The sequence below is a fragment of the Pristiophorus japonicus genome, chromosome 8 (genome assembly GCF_044704955.1).
Source record: "Pristiophorus japonicus isolate sPriJap1 chromosome 8, sPriJap1.hap1, whole genome shotgun sequence".
In the NCBI taxonomy this organism is placed as follows: domain Eukaryota; kingdom Metazoa; phylum Chordata; class Chondrichthyes; family Pristiophoridae; genus Pristiophorus; species Pristiophorus japonicus.
The window spans coordinates 175,484,732-175,496,956 of record NC_091984.1 but is presented as its reverse complement, the minus strand read 5'-3'; the positions used below and the strand labels follow the sequence as shown (position 1 = coordinate 175,496,956).

At 45.9% G+C, this 12,225-nt stretch overlaps 6 non-coding genes across 6 annotated transcripts; all 6 read left to right on the top strand.

The window, feature by feature from the left end:
- Positions 1-305: 305 nt before the first annotated feature.
- Positions 306-387, top strand: trnal-cag (transfer RNA leucine (anticodon CAG)). Its single transcript has one exon. It is a non-coding gene; the product is annotated as a tRNA-Leu (tRNA).
- A 2,028-nt stretch (positions 388-2,415) lies between these two features.
- Positions 2,416-2,497, top strand: trnal-cag (transfer RNA leucine (anticodon CAG)). The gene has a single exon. It is a non-coding gene; the product is annotated as a tRNA-Leu (tRNA).
- Positions 2,498-4,514: 2,017 nt separating this feature from the next.
- On the top strand, positions 4,515-4,596 carry trnal-cag (transfer RNA leucine (anticodon CAG)). The gene has a single exon. It is a non-coding gene; the product is annotated as a tRNA-Leu (tRNA).
- Positions 4,597-7,668: 3,072 nt separating this feature from the next.
- trnal-cag (transfer RNA leucine (anticodon CAG)) lies at positions 7,669-7,750 on the top strand. The gene has a single exon. It is a non-coding gene; the product is annotated as a tRNA-Leu (tRNA).
- A 2,017-nt stretch (positions 7,751-9,767) lies between these two features.
- Positions 9,768-9,849, top strand: trnal-cag (transfer RNA leucine (anticodon CAG)). The gene has a single exon. It is a non-coding gene; the product is annotated as a tRNA-Leu (tRNA).
- A 2,018-nt stretch (positions 9,850-11,867) lies between these two features.
- trnal-cag (transfer RNA leucine (anticodon CAG)) lies at positions 11,868-11,949 on the top strand. The gene has a single exon. It is a non-coding gene; the product is annotated as a tRNA-Leu (tRNA).
- The last annotated feature ends 276 nt before the right edge of the window (positions 11,950-12,225 follow it).

The window sequence follows — 12,225 nt, the reverse complement described above, 5'->3', positions numbered from 1 at the left end:
AGCCAGTATGCACACAGCACGATCCCACAAACAGCAATGTGTTCATGACCAGATAATCTGTTTTTGTCAGTGATGTTGATATAGGAATAAATATTGAATGAATGTTGTAACTGGTTTGTCCCAACATGCACCTAATTTCTGTTGTTGCCCTGTGGATACGTAGGTTCCTGTGACCGGTATGTTGCAAAATCGTTTCTCGAGAGTTTACTGTCTACCACTTTAATTGCCTTAATTATTATTTTCCGCATGGCAAAGTCACATTTCACTCAACGGTCACTCGTTCCAGAACAGAAGCTGCTTCCAGTGGTAGCGTGGCCGAGCGGTCTAAGGCGCTGGATCCAGATTCCAGTCTCTTCGGAGGCGTGGGTTCAAATCCCACCGCTGCCACAATTTTCCCTGCGTAACACTTGCATTCTGTCAGCACAAGCATGGGCACCTGTTTCACAAATGGGGCCATTTTGGTGTGGAAAAGTAGTTGGACTGTGAGCGGTGCCTTTAGTTTGTTGGCAAATGGCAATACCATCGAAGAGTTTGATGTCACCACTTGAAAATTGAAGGCCAGTTGAGCATGCTTTTTGCACGCTGGCCGCATTTGTGTGGATAAAAAGTAAATGTCAGAAGTGGGATTGGAAACCACGCCGCTAGAAGTGGGCTTGGCACCCACGTCCCAGAATACACCAACCTTTGGTAAGGTAAGGGTTACAGTCTTTGAGTTTGGCACCTGAAACCACTCGGCCACCCTGACAATGAACCGACTGTAACTGCAGAAAAGCGTGCTCCAATTCTGCACATTTACTGAGTTGCATCACAATCCTTCCTCCTGTGCAATCACACAACACGTACATTGTTACGACATCACTTAACAGGCAGCGCCAGTCATTAAGTTTATCATGCCTGCAATGCAACCAACACACGTATTTCTCACAACAGCTCGCATTTTGCCAGCTATCGGGTAAAATTTTCTGCAGTGTGTTGGCGCCTTTCATGTCCCAAAACGCTTTACAGCCAATGAAGTATTTTTAAAGTGAGTCACTGTTGTAATGTGGGAAATGGCGCAGCCAGTATGCACACAGCACGATCCCACAAACAGCAATGTGTTCATGACCAGATAATCTGTTTTTGTCAGTGATGTTGATATAGGAATAAATATTGAATGAATGTTGTAACTGGTTTGTCCCAACATGCACCTAATTTCTGTTGTTGCCCTGTGGATACGAAGGTTCCTGTGACCGGTATGTTTCAAAATTGTTTCTCGAGAGTTTACTGTCTACCACTTTAATTGCCTTAATTATTATTTTCCGCATGGCAAAGTCACATTTCACTCAACGGTCACTCGTTCCAGAACAGAAGCTGCTTCCAGTGGTAGCGTGGCCGAGCGGTCTAGGGCGCTGGATCCAGGTTCCAGTCTCTTCGGAGGCGTGGGTTCAAATCCCACCGCTGCCAGAATTTTCCCTGCGTAACACTTGCATTCTGTCAGCACAAGCATGGGCACTTGTTTCACAATGGGGCCATTTTGGTGTGGAAAAGTAGTTGGACTGTGAGCGGTGCCTTTAGTTTGTTGGCAAATGGCAATACCATCGAAGAGTTTGATGTCACCACTTGAAAATTGAAGGCCAGTTGAGCATGCTTTTTGCACGCTGGCCGCATTTGTGTGGATAAAAAGTAAATGTCAGAAGTGGGATTGGAAACCACGCCGCTCGAAGTGGGCTTGGCACCCACGTCCCAGAATACACCAACCTTTGGTAAGGTAAGGGTTACAGTCTTTGAGTTTGGCACCTTAAACCACTCGGCCACCCTGACAATGAACCGACTGCAATTGCAGAAAAGCGTGCTCCAATTCTGCACATTTACTGAGTTGCATCACAATCCTTCCTCCTGTGCAATCACACAACACGTACATTGTTACGACATCACTTAACAGGCAGCGCCAGTCATTAAGTTTATCATGCCTGCAATGCAACCAACACACGTATTTCTCACAACAGCTCGCATTTTGCCAGCTATCGGGTAAAATTTTCTGCAGTGTGTTGGCGCCTTTCATGTCCCAAAACGCTTTACAGCCAATGAAGTATTTTTAAAGTGAGTCACTGTTGTAATGTGGGAAATGGCGCAGCCAGTATGCACACAGCACGATCCCACAAACAGCAATGTGTTCATGACCAGATAATCTGTTTTTGTCAGTGATGTTGATATAGGAATAAATATTGAATGAATGTTGTAACTGGTTTGTCCCAACATGCACCTAATTTCTGTTGTTGCCCTGTGGATACGTAGGTTCCTGTGACCGGTATGTTGCAAAATCGTTTCTCGAGAGTTTACTGCCTACCACTTTAATTGCCTTAATTATTATTTTCCGCATGGCAAATCACATTTCACTCAACGGTCACTCGTTCCAGAACAGAAGCTGCTTCCAGTGGTAGCGTGGCCGAGCGGTCTAAGGCGCTGGATCCAGGTTCCAGTCTCTTCGGAGGCGTGGGTTCAAATCCCACCGCTGCCACAATTTTCCTTGCATTCTGTCAGCACAAGCATGGGCACCTGTTTCACAAATGGGGCCATTTTGGTGTGGAAAAGTAGTTGGACTGTGAGCGGTGCCTTTAGTTTGTTGGCAAATGGCAATACCATCGAAGAGTTTGATGTCACCACTTGAAAATTGAAGGCCAGTTGAGCATGCTTTTTGCACGCTGGCCGCATTTGTGTGGATAAAAAGTAAATGTCAGAAGTGGGATTGGAAACCACGCCGCTAGAAGTGGGCTTGGCACCCACGTCCCAGAATACACCAACCTTTGGTAAGGTAAGGGTTACAGTCTTTGAGTTTGGCACCTGAAACCACTCGGCCACCCTGACAATGAACCGACTGTAACTGCAGAAAAGCGTGCTCCAATTCTGCACATTTACTGAGTTGCATCACAATCCTTCCTCCTGTGCAATCACACAACACGTACATTGTTACGACATCACTTAACAGGCAGCGCCAGTCATTAAGTTTATCATGCCTGCAATGCAACCAACACACGTATTTCTCACAACAGCTCGCATTTTGCCAGCTATCGGGTAAAATTTTCTGCAGTGTGTTGGCGCCTTTCATGTCCCAAAACGCTTTACAGCCAATGAAGTATTTTTAAAGTGAGTCACTGTTGTAATGTGGGAAATGGCGCAGCCAGTATGCACACAGCACGATCCCACAAACAGCAATGTGTTCATGACCAGATAATCTGTTTTTGTCAGTGATGTTGATATAGGAATAAATATTGAATGAATGTTGTAACTGGTTTGTCCCAACATGCACCTAATTTCTGTTGTTGCCCTGTGGATACGTAGGTTCCTGTGACCGGTATGTTGCAAAATCGTTTCTCGAGAGTTTACTGTCTACCACTTTAATTGCCTTAATTATTATTTTCCGCATGGCAAAGTCACATTTCACTCAACGGTCACTCGTTCCAGAACAGAAGCTGCTTCCAGTGGTAGCGTGGCCGAGCGGTCTAGGGCGCTGGATCCAGGTTCCAGTCTCTTCGGAGGCGTGGGTTCAAATCCCACCGCTGCCAGAATTTTCCCTGCGTAACACTTGCATTCTGTCAGCACAAGCATGGGCACCTGTTTCACAATGGGGCCATTTTGGTGTGGAAAAGTAGTTGGACTGTGAGCGGTGCCTTTAGTTTGTTGGCAAATGGCAATACCATCGAAGAGTTTGATGTCACCACTTGAAAATTGAAGGCCAGTTGAGCATGCTTTTTGCACGCTGGCCGCATTTGTGTGGATAAAAAGTAAATGTCAGAAGTGGGATTGGAAACCACGCCGCTCGAAGTGGGCTTGGCACCCACGTCCCAGAATACACCAACCTTTGGTAAGGTAAGGGTTACAGTCTTTGAGTTTGGCACCTTAAACCACTCGGCCACCCTGACAATGAACCGACTGCAATTGCAGAAAAGCGTGCTCCAATTCTGCACATTTACTGAGTTGCATCACAATCCTTCCTCCTGTGCAATCACACAACACGTACATTGTTACGACATCACTTAACAGGCAGCGCCAGTCATTAAGTTTATCATGCCTGCAATGCAACCAACACACGTATTTCTCACAACAGCTCGCATTTTGCCAGCTATCGGGTAAAATTTTCTGCAGTGTGTTGGCGCCTTTCATGTCCCAAAACGCTTTACAGCCAATGAAGTATTTTTAAAGTGAGTCACTGTTGTAATGTGGGAAATGGCGCAGCCAGTATGCACACAGCACGATCCCACAAACAGCAATGTGTTCATGACCAGATAATCTGTTTTTGTCAGTGATGTTGATATAGGAATAAATATTGAATGAATGTTGTAACTGGTTTGTCCCAACATGCACCTAATTTCTGTTGTTGCCCTGTGGATACGTAGGTTCCTGTGACCGGTATGTTGCAAAATCGTTTCTCGAGAGTTTACTGCCTACCACTTTAATTGCCTTAATTATTATTTTCCGCATGGCAAATCACATTTCACTCAACGGTCACTCGTTCCAGAACAGAAGCTGCTTCCAGTGGTAGCGTGGCCGAGCGGTCTAAGGCGCTGGATCCAGGTTCCAGTCTCTTCGGAGGCGTGGGTTCAAATCCCACCGCTGCCACAATTTTCCTTGCATTCTGTCAGCACAAGCATGGGCACCTGTTTCACAAATGGGGCCATTTTGGTGTGGAAAAGTAGTTGGACTGTGAGCGGTGCCTTTAGTTTGTTGGCAAATGGCAATACCATCGAAGAGTTTGATGTCACCACTTGAAAATTGAAGGCCAGTTGAGCATGCTTTTTGCACGCTGGCCGCATTTTTGTGGATAAAAAGTAAATGTCAGAAGTGGGATTGGAAACCACGCCGCTAGAAGTGGGCTTGGCACCCACGTCCCAGAATACACCAACCTTTGGTAAGGTAAGGGTTACAGTCTTTGAGTTTGGCACCTGAAACCACTCGGCCACCCTGACAATGAACCGACTGTAACTGCAGAAAAGCGTGCTCCAATTCTGCACATTTACTGAGTTGCATCACAATCCTTCCTCCTGTGCAATCACACAACACGTACATTGTTACGACATCACTTAACAGGCAGCGCCAGTCATTAAGTTTATCATGCCTGCAATGCAACCAACACACGTATTTCTCACAACAGCTCGCATTTTGCCAGCTATCGGGTAAAATTTTCTGCAGTGTGTTGGCGCCTTTCATGTCCCAAAACGCTTTACAGCCAATGAAGTATTTTTAAAGTGAGTCACTGTTGTAATGTGGGAAATGGCGCAGCCAGTATGCACACAGCACGATCCCACAAACAGCAATGTGTTCATGACCAGATAATCTGTTTTTGTCAGTGATGTTGATATAGGAATAAATATTGAATGAATGTTGTAACTGGTTTGTCCCAACATGCACCTAATTTCTGTTGTTGCCCTGTGGATACGTAGGTTCCTGTGACCGGTATGTTGCAAAATCGTTTCTCGAGAGTTTACTGTCTACCACTTTAATTGCCTTAATTATTATTTTCCGCATGGCAAAGTCACATTTCACTCAACGGTCACTCGTTCCAGAACAGAAGCTGCTTCCAGTGGTAGCGTGGCCGAGCGGTCTAGGGCGCTGGATCCAGGTTCCAGTCTCTTCGGAGGCGTGGGTTAAAATCCCACCGCTGCCAGAATTTTCCCTGCGTAACACTTACATTCTGTCAGCACAAGCATGGGCACCTGTTTCACAATGGGGCCATTTTGGTGTGGAAAAGTAGTTGGACTGTGAGCGGTGCCTTTAGTTTGTTGGCAAATGGCAATACCATCGAAGAGTTTGATGTCACCACTTGAAAATTGAAGGCCAGTTGAGCATGCTTTTTGCACGCTGGCCGCATTTGTGTGGATAAAAAGTAAATGTCAGAAGTGGGATTGGAAACCACGCCGCTAGAAGTGGGCTTGGCACCCACGTCCCAGAATACACCAACCTTTGGTAAGGTAAGGGTTACAGTCTTTGAGTTTGGCACCTTAAACCACTCGGCCACCCTGACAATGAACCGACTGTAACTGCAGAAAAGCGTGCTCCAATTCTGCACATTTACTGAGTTGCATCACAATCCTTCCTCCTGTGCAATCACACAACACGTACATTGTTACGACATCACTTAACAGGCAGCGCCAGTCATTAAGTTTATCATGCCTGCAATGCAACCAACACACGTATTTCTCACAACAGCTCGCATTTTGCCAGCTATCGGGTAAAATTTTCTGCAGTGTGTTGGCGCCTTTCATGTCCCAAAACGCTTTACAGCCAATGAAGTATTTTTAAAGTGAGTCACTGTTGTAATGTGGGAAATGGCGCAGCCAGTATGCACACAGCACGATCCCACAAACAGCAATGTGTTCATGACCAGATAATCTGTTTTTGTCAGTGATGTTGATATAGGATTAAATATTGAATGAATGTTGTAACTGGTTTGTCCCAACATGCACCTAATTTCTGTTGTTGCCCTGTGGATACGTAGGTTCCTGTGACCGGTATGTTGCAAAATCGTTTCTCGAGAGTTTACTGTCTACCACTTTAATTGCCTTAATTATTATTTTCCGCATGGCAAAGTCACATTTCACTCAACGGTCACTCGTTCCAGAACAGAAGCTGCTTCCAGTGGTAGCGTGGCCGAGCGGTCTAGGGCGCTGGATCCAGGTTCCAGTCTCTTCGGAGGCGTGGGTTCAAATCCCACCGCTGCCAGAATTTTCCCTGCGTAACACTTGCATTCTGTCAGCACAAGCATGGGCACTTGTTTCACAATGGGGCCATTTTGGTGTGGAAAAGTAGTTGGACTGTGAGCGGTGCCTTTAGTTTGTTGGCAAATGGCAATACCATCGAAGAGTTTGATGTCACCACTTGAAAATTGAAGGCCAGTTGAGCATGCTTTTTGCACGCTGGCCGCATTTGTGTGGATAAAAAGTAAATGTCAGAAGTGGGATTGGAAACCACGCCGCTCGAAGTGGGCTTGGCACCCACGTCCCAGAATACACCAACCTTTGGTAAGGTAAGGGTTACAGTCTTTGAGTTTGGCACCTTAAACCACTCGGCCACCCTGACAATGAACCGACTGCAATTGCAGAAAAGCGTGCTCCAATTCTGCACATTTACTGAGTTGCATCACAATCCTTCCTCCTGTGCAATCACACAACACGTACATTGTTACGACATCACTTAACAGGCAGCGCCAGTCATTAAGTTTATCATGCCTGCAATGCAACCAACACACGTATTTCTCACAACAGCTCGCATTTTGCCAGCTATCGGGTAAAATTTTCTGCAGTGTGTTGGCGCCTTTCATGTCCCAAAACGCTTTACAGCCAATGAAGTATTTTTAAAGTGAGTCACTGTTGTAATGTGGGAAATGGCGCAGCCAGTATGCACACAGCACGATCCCACAAACAGCAATGTGTTCATGACCAGATAATCTGTTTTTGTCAGTGATGTTGATATAGGAATAAATATTGAATGAATGTTGTAACTGGTTTGTCCCAACATGCACCTAATTTCTGTTGTTGCCCTGTGGATACGTAGGTTCCTGTGACCGGTATGTTGCAAAATCGTTTCTCGAGAGTTTACTGCCTACCACTTTAATTGCCTTAATTATTATTTTCCGCATGGCAAATCACATTTCACTCAACGGTCACTCGTTCCAGAACAGAAGCTGCTTCCAGTGGTAGCGTGGCCGAGCGGTCTAAGGCGCTGGATCCAGGTTCCAGTCTCTTCGGAGGCGTGGGTTCAAATCCCACCGCTGCCACAATTTTCCTTGCATTCTGTCAGCACAAGCATGGGCACCTGTTTCACAAATGGGGCCATTTTGGTGTGGAAAAGTAGTTGGACTGTGAGCGGTGCCTTTAGTTTGTTGGCAAATGGCAATACCATCGAAGAGTTTGATGTCACCACTTGAAAATTGAAGGCCAGTTGAGCATGCTTTTTGCACGCTGGCCGCATTTGTGTGGATAAAAAGTAAATGTCAGAAGTGGGATTGGAAACCACGCCGCTAGAAGTGGGCTTGGCACCCACGTCCCAGAATACACCAACCTTTGGTAAGGTAAGGGTTACAGTCTTTGAGTTTGGCACCTGAAACCACTCGGCCACCCTGACAATGAACCGACTGTAACTGCAGAAAAGCGTGCTCCAATTCTGCACATTTACTGAGTTGCATCACAATCCTTCCTCCTGTGCAATCACACAACACGTACATTGTTACGACATCACTTAACAGGCAGCGCCAGTCATTAAGTTTATCATGCCTGCAATGCAACCAACACACGTATTTCTCACAACAGCTCGCATTTTGCCAGCTATCGGGTAAAATTTTCTGCAGTGTGTTGGCGCCTTTCATGTCCCAAAACGCTTTACAGCCAATGAAGTATTTTTAAAGTGAGTCACTGTTGTAATGTGGGAAATGGCGCAGCCAGTATGCACACAGCACGATCCCACAAACAGCAATGTGTTCATGACCAGATAATCTGTTTTTGTCAGTGATGTTGATATAGGAATAAATATTGAATGAATGTTGTAACTGGTTTGTCCCAACATGCACCTAATTTCTGTTGTTGCCCTGTGGATACGTAGGTTCCTGTGACCGGTATGTTGCAAAATCGTTTCTCGAGAGTTTACTGTCTACCACTTTAATTGCCTTAATTATTATTTTCCGCATGGCAAAGTCACATTTCACTCAACGGTCACTCGTTCCAGAACAGAAGCTGCTTCCAGTGGTAGCGTGGCCGAGCGGTCTAGGGCGCTGGATCCAGGTTCCAGTCTCTTCGGAGGCGTGGGTTCAAATCCCACCGCTGCCACAATTTTCCCTGCGTAACACTTGCATTCTGTCAGCACAAGCATGGGCACCTGTTTCACAATGGGGCCATTTTGGTGTGGAAAAGTAGTTGGACTGTGAGCGGTGCCTTTAGTTTGTTGGCAAATGGCAATACCATCGAAGAGTTTGATGTCACCACTTGAAAATTGAAGGCCAGTTGAGCATGCTTTTTGCACGCTGGCCGCATTTGTGTGGATAAAAAGTAAATGTCAGAAGTGGGATTGGAAACCACGCCGCTAGAAGTGGGCTTGGCACCCACGTCCCAGAATACACCAACCTTTGGTAAGGTAAGGGTTACAGTCTTTGAGTTTGGCACCTTAAACCACTCGGCCACCCTGACAATGAACCGACTGTAACTGCAGAAAAGCGTGCTCCAATTCTGCACATTTACTGAGTTGCATCACAATCCTTCCTCCTGTGCAATCACACAACACGTACATTGTTACGACATCACTTAACAGGCAGCGCCAGTCATTAAGTTTATCATGCCTGCAATGCAACCAACACACGTATTTCTCACAACAGCTCGCATTTTGCCAGCTATCGGGTAAAATTTTCTGCAGTGTGTTGGCGCCTTTCATGTCCCAAAACGCTTTACAGCCAATGAAGTATTTTTAAAGTGAGTCACTGTTGTAATGTGGGAAATGGCGCAGCCAGTATGCACACAGCACGATCCCACAAACAGCAATGTGTTCATGACCAGATAATCTGTTTTTGTCAGTGATGTTGATATAGGAATAAATATTGAATGAATGTTGTAACTGGTTTGTCCCAACATGCACCTAATTTCTGTTGTTGCCCTGTGGATACGTAGGTTCCTGTGACCGGTATGTTGCAAAATCGTTTCTCGAGAGTTTACTGCCTACCACTTTAATTGCCTTAATTATTATTTTCCGCATGGCAAATCACATTTCACTCAACGGTCACTCGTTCCAGAACAGAAGCTGCTTCCAGTGGTAGCGTGGCCGAGCGGTCTAAGGCGCTGGATCCAGGTTCCAGTCTCTTCGGAGGCGTGGGTTCAAATCCCACCGCTGCCACAATTTTCCTTGCATTCTGTCAGCACAAGCATGGGCACCTGTTTCACAAATGGGGCCATTTTGGTGTGGAAAAGTAGTTGGACTGTGAGCGGTGCCTTTAGTTTGTTGGCAAATGGCAATACCATCGAAGAGTTTGATGTCACCACTTGAAAATTGAAGGCCAGTTGAGCATGCTTTTTGCACGCTGGCCGCATTTGTGTGGATAAAAAGTAAATGTCAGAAGTGGGATTGGAAACCACGCCGCTAGAAGTGGGCTTGGCACCCACGTCCCAGAATACACCAACCTTTGGTAAGGTAAGGGTTACAGTCTTTGAGTTTGGCACCTTAAGCCACTCGGCCACCCTGACAATGAACCGACTGTAACTGCAGAAAAGCGTGCTCCAATTCTGCACATTTACTGAGTTGCATCACAATCCTTCCTCCTGTGCAATCACACAACACGTACATTGTTACGACATCACTTAACAGGCAGCGCCAGTCATTAAGTTTATCATGCCTGCAATGCAACCAACACACGTATTTCTCACAACAGCTCGCATTTTGCCAGCTATCGGGTAAAATTTTCTGCAGTGTGTTGGCGCCTTTCATGTCCCAAAACGCTTTACAGCCAATGAAGTATTTTTAAAGTGAGTCACTGTTGTAATGTGGGAAATGGCGCAGCCAGTATGCACACAGCACGATCCCACAAACAGCAATGTGTTCATGACCAGATAATCTGTTTTTGTCAGTGATGTTGATATAGGATTAAATATTGAATGAATGTTGTAACTGGTTTGTCCCAACATGCACCTAATTTCTGTTGTTGCCCTGTGGATACGTAGGTTCCTGTGACCGGTATGTTGCAAAATCGTTTCTCGAGAGTTTACTGTCTACCACTTTAATTGCCTTAATTATTATTTTCCGCATGGCAAAGTCACATTTCACTCAACGGTCACTCGTTCCAGAACAGAAGCTGCTTCCAGTGGTAGCGTGGCCGAGCGGTCTAGGGCGCTGGATCCAGGTTCCAGTCTCTTCGGAGGCGTGGGTTCAAATCCCACCGCTGCCAGAATTTTCCCTGCGTAACACTTGCATTCTGTCAGCACAAGCATGGGCACCTGTTTCACAATGGGGCCATTTTGGTGTGGAAAAGTAGTTGGACTGTGAGCGGTGCCTTTAGTTTGTTGGCAAATGGCAATACCATCGAAGAGTTTGATGTCACCACTTGAAAATTGAAGGCCAGTTGAGCATGCTTTTTGCACGCTGGCCGCATTTGTGTGGATAAAAAGTAAATGTCAGAAGTGGGATTGGAAACCACGCCGCTAGAAGTGGGCTTGGCACCCACGTCCCAGAATACACCAACCTTTGGTAAGGTAAGGGTTACAGTCTTTGAGTTTGGCACCTTAAACCACTCGGCCACCCTGACAATGAACCGACTGTAACTGCAGAAAAGCGTGCTCCAATTCTGCACATTTACTGAGTTGCATCACAATCCTTCCTCCTGTGCAATCACACAACACGTACATTGTTACGACATCACTTAACAGGCAGCGCCAGTCATTAAGTTTATCATGCCTGCAATGCAACCAACACACGTATTTCTCACAACAGCTCGCATTTTGCCAGCTATCGGGTAAAATTTTCTGCAGTGTGTTGGCGCCTTTCATGTCCCAAAACGCTTTACAGCCAATGAAGTATTTTTAAAGTGAGTCACTGTTGTAATGTGGGAAATGGCGCAGCCAGTATGCACACAGCACGATCCCACAAACAGCAATGTGTTCATGACCAGATAATCTGTTTTTGTCAGTGATGTTGATATAGGAATAAATATTGAATGAATGTTGTAACTGGTTTGTCCCAACATGCACCTAATTTCTGTTGTTGCCCTGTGGATACGTAGGTTCCTGTGACCGGTATGTTGCAAAATCGTTTCTCGAGGGTTTACTGTCTACCACTTTAATTGCCTTAATTATTATTTTCCGCATGGCAAAGTCACATTTCACTCAACGGTCACTCGTTCCAGAACAGAAGCTGCTTCCAGTGGTAGCGTGGCCGAGCGGTCTAAGGCGCTGGATCCAGGTTCCAGTCTCTTCGGAGGCGTGGGTTCAAATCCCACCGCTGCCACAATTTTCCCTGCGTAACACTTGCATTCTGTCAGGACAAGCATGGGCACCTGTTTCACAATGGGGCCATTTTGGTGTGGAAAAGTAGTTGGACTGTGAGCGGTGCCTTTAGTTTGTTGGCAAATGGCAATACCATCGAAGAGTTTGATGTCACCACTTGAAAATTGAAGGCCAGTTGAGCATGCTTTTTGCACGCTGGCCGCATTTGTGTGGATAAAAAGTAAATGTCAGAAGTGGGATTGGAAACCACGCCGCTAGAAGTGGGCTTGGCACCCAC